The 4,519-nt window shown below is 41.2% G+C and overlaps 1 long non-coding RNA gene across 1 annotated transcript; it reads left to right on the top strand.

The window, feature by feature from the left end:
• The first annotated feature begins 468 nt into the window (after positions 1-468).
• On the top strand, positions 469-2,800 carry LOC140724440 (uncharacterized). Its single transcript, XR_012098133.1, has 3 exons — positions 469-619; positions 955-1,056; positions 2,349-2,800. It is a non-coding gene; the product is annotated as an uncharacterized lncRNA (long non-coding RNA).
• Positions 2,801-4,519: the final 1,719 nt, after the last annotated feature.

The raw sequence follows: 4,519 nt of genomic DNA, 5'->3' as shown, positions 1-4,519 counted from the left end.
GGGGGGTGGCTGAGCCTGTGAGTATGTGGAGACTCGGCTGTGCCATACCCAGGCTCCCGAACTGGAAGTTGTCAGACTGTTCCCTGTATGGACATTGATGTTGTCTATGATTGCCACTCCATTGTGTGTATGTGGTCCGTGGATACTGGCTGTCTGCCTCTATTGGCCATCCTTTGTGTGCAGGTGCCTCTACATTTGTGTTGACCTATGGTTGGACTACATCAACTCAACCTAGCAGAATTTTGCCCTTACTCTTGCATAGAACTCACAGAGAGATAACTAAAGTAGACTACTCTGCCCAGTGGATTTGAGTGAATATTTAAATTCCATATTCATATTACCACTTTAAATCTTACTCTTGGAATCTCTTCGGTAGTCCCTTGTCCTTCAGATGTGAATGAAACTGCTTCATACAGTGCTCTACTTCATTATCATTGTCTACGTTTTTTTGTTTTCATTCAGACTTGGAGACAGGAGTCACTGATTAGAAACGTGAGATGGAATTGGGACTCCTTTTGAGATGTCCTTCTCAAAACAGGAGCCATTCTGGGGCCAATACCAGCCAATGCTACCTCATGCCAATGTTATCCAATGTTTGCCTCAGCTCACACAACATCAGGTCAGGAACAGCAATTTCCCCTCAACCATCGGGCTTGTGAACTAGAGGGAATACCTCACGCAATGTCACTTACCTCAACACTGAACTGCTTCCACAACCTGTGGATTCACTTTGGAAGACTCTACAACTCATGTTCTCAATATGTATTGCTTATTTGTTTATTATTATTTTTTATCTTTTTGTATTTGCGCATTTAGATGGATTTTGCACACTAGTTATGTGTTGTGTGTGGTGTTTCATTGATTCTATTGTGCTTTTTTGTATTTACTGTGAACTTTATGTATAGAATTTTCCAAATTTGTATGATGATGTTCTAAACACTTATTTTTCTGCAGGCATTGAAGTTGATTTGCATTTAACTTGGTACCAGCCACACTTGCCAATGCCAAACCTTGCTAATGGTCCCACTTGCTCGATCAGTGCTGTGTACTGCACAGGTAATTTCTTTCCTGTGCTATCACACATTGGTAATTACATGACTGTAAAACATATTTTGTCATGGGCCAAAAATGACGAAAAGAAGAAAATATGTTGTATCTTATGATGGACTTTGTATATCCAAGCAGTTTGGCATTTTCTGGTCTTAGATCCAATCGGAATTTTCAATCCGGCTAACAAAAAATCTTTCATCCCTAATTAAAGTTATTACTTGGGGTGGCACTCTACCCTAGCAGTTACTTTCACTATTCCAGTGCCTGAGACTGGGATTCAAATCATGCCGCTCTCTGTAAAGAGCTTTAAAGACCACATGGATCTCCTCTGGTCCTCTGGTTTCCATTGGTTTACAGGTTAGTTGGTCACAGAGATGGAATTGGATAGTGTGGGCACATTAGGCCAGAAAAGCCTGTTACCATACTGTATTTCTAAATTTAAAAAATAATATTTTTTAGTATTCTCATATTAACAGGTTCTTCAATCAAATTGTAATGATAAGGGTGATGCAGGCACATATAGTGTAAGAAATTCATGTTGACTAGAACAGAAGCGCTAAAACTTCCTGTTCATACAGGTACAGCTGGGGCAGTTTCTTCAACTGCAATACATGTTGATAGTAAGGAAGGCAGATGCAATGTTCACATTCATTTCAAGAGGACTAGAATATAAAAGCAATGCTATGGCTCTATAAGGCATTGTTCAGAGCACTTTAGGAGTATTGTGAGCGGTTTTGGGCCCTTTATCTGATAAAAGACGACCGGGCATTGAAGAGGGTCCAGAGAAGGTTTACAGGAATGATCTCAGGAATGAAAGGGTTAACACGTGAAGAGTGTTTGATGCCTCCAGCCCTGTACTCGTGGAGTTTAGAAGAATAAGGGGCGAATTCATTGAAACATACTGAACTGGAAAGGCTTAGATAGAGTGGACATGGAGAGGTTGTTTCCAAAAGTGGGGGAGTCTTGGATCAGAGGGCACATCTTCAGAATAGAAGGAGATGAGGAGGAATTTCTTCAGCCAGATGATAGTGAATCTGTGGAATCCATTGTCACAGATAGCTGTAGAGGTGTGGTCACTGGATATGTTTAATATGGAGGTTGATATATTCTTGATAAGTAAAGGCAACAAAGGTTGAAGTCAGAATGTGGTTGAGAAGGAAAATAAATCAGCCATGATGGAATGGTGGAGCAGACTCAACGGGTAAAATGGCCCAGTTCTGCTCCTATGGTCTAATGGCCTAAAACAAATATTATGCCATATGTCAGTGACAATAAACCTAATTCTAATTCTTATTCAGATTGAAATAGCTTGGTGTGGACCATGGTTAGCAAGGGCAAGCTATCTGAAGACTCCATAAGCCTATGACAGAGACAAGGATTTGTTTTTTCCCTCAGAGGATCGTGAGTAAACCCATGACATGTCCTCTTCTCAGTACTACCATCAGAAGCCTGAAGACCCACAGTCAATAATTCAGAAAAACCTTTTTCCCTCCACCATCATATTTCTGAATTGTGCCGAGCCCATAGACATTACCTTGTTATTTCTTCTTTTGGCACTGTTTATTCATTTTGTAATTTATAATAATATTATGTCTTTGCTCTGTACTGTTGCTACCAAACAACAAATATCATATTATGTAATTCAGTGATAATAAATCTGTTTATGTTTCTTTGATACTCTGGAAATAGAACCTTTAAGTGTTTTTAAGGCAGAGGTAAATGGCCCTTGATAGTGAGGAGTGGCAGTCAATGGGGGTGGTTGGTGATATTGAGTGAAGATAATTAACTGGATCAGCCATACAAAATGGCAGAGCAAGCTTGTGTGGTCAAGTGGCTTATTGCGCACACACACACACACACACACACACACACACACACACACACACACACACACACACACACACACACACACACACACACACACACACACACACACACACACACACACACACACACACACACACACACACACACACACACACACACACACAGCCTTGTTGCAGGATGCCTGAATATACTTACCATAGATTTAGTGTGCTAACTTAAATGATCCCAGAACAAGTAAGTGAACTATATATTTACAACAGTGTGACATAAATCGCTCTCTTTTAGCAAAAGAGAATAGGCTTTAACAGTGAGCTGACCCAGCAAGCAGCAATGGTCTTAAAGAAAACCTGGAGGAACGGATTCTCCTCCTTATTGGACCTGGGTAACCTAGGGCATCTTGAGTGAAAAGAGTTCGATCAAGTGAACTAGCACTGTGCTGTCTCCAAGAAAACTGCAAAAGAGAAGCGCAAGCTACCATGAGGGGAGGCTCAGAGATGGAACAAGGGGCCATAATTGATTACATTTCTAGCCAGTTAAAGCATTGAGGAAGATTGAAACATGGAGGCAAAGGTGAAGTGAAGTGCTTTCCCAAAGTTTTCGGAGATGTTACTGAAATTCTGAAATTTATGGATTGGAGTGTAATTCATATTGGCCTTTTTCCGTTTTGTGTTTTTTATCGTGTTGCCGATTGGCAGGCTGGAAGTTTGGGGTTTCGTGCTCTTGTTTTGTGTGGGGTTGGAGGGGGGGGTTTGGTGTTTGTGAGTTTTTGTTTCTTTTTTTCTTTTCATGGAGGGTGGAGATGAATATTTCTTCTTTCAACTACTCAGTGGTTTCGCTGTCTTTTATGGCTGTCTGGAGAAAACAAATCTCAGAGTTGTATTGTGTATACAGTACCTACTTTGATAATAAAATAAACCTTTAGCAATATGCAGTTTCTCAGTGTTCATCCTCACAGTCCCATGCATCCATCACACTGTGATCTTCTTGTCTCCGGCATTTTGGAAATACAGGAAAAGCCTGTTGTTCACTGCCTCATACCACACCCTGGTGCAGTCCCCATTTCCACTTCTATGTGTGACCTGCACTCAGTGGAGAGTAGAACAATAACTCTGTCATTACAAATGAAGCTCAGCTGGTCAGCTGTCTCACATAGTCTAGTGTAGTTTTGTGTTGTTTCATGTAGCACCAGGGTCCTGGAGGAACATCGTTTCATTTTTACTGTGTACTGTACTGGCAGTTTATGGTTGAAATGACAATAAACTTGACTTTTTTTTAATCAATTATGCTATTGTTTGCACTGTTGTAACTATATGTTGTAACTAAAAACACCAAATGCTAGCAGGACTCAGCAGGCCAGACAGCATCTATGGGAGGAGGTAGTGATGACGTTTCAGGCCGAAACCCTTCATCAGGAGTGAAGTAACATGGGATGGTCAAGGGGGGATAAGAAGTGGGGGGAGGGATAAAAGTAGAGAGCTAGGAAGTGATAGGTTGGAGGGAAATGGGCTAGGGGGAAGGTGGAGAATTATGGGAAATAAAAGAGAAAGAAAGGTAGGGCTGGGGGGAGATATATTGAGGGGGGAGAAAAGAGAGAGAAAGAGAACCAGACTGAAATAATAGATAGGGATGGGGGTAAGGGGGG

The sequence above is a fragment of the Hemitrygon akajei genome, chromosome 3 (assembly GCF_048418815.1).
Source record: "Hemitrygon akajei chromosome 3, sHemAka1.3, whole genome shotgun sequence".
Classification (NCBI taxonomy): domain Eukaryota; kingdom Metazoa; phylum Chordata; class Chondrichthyes; order Myliobatiformes; family Dasyatidae; genus Hemitrygon; species Hemitrygon akajei.
The sequence above is the reverse complement of the archived record's forward strand: the minus strand, read 5'-3'. Positions and strand labels throughout refer to the sequence as shown.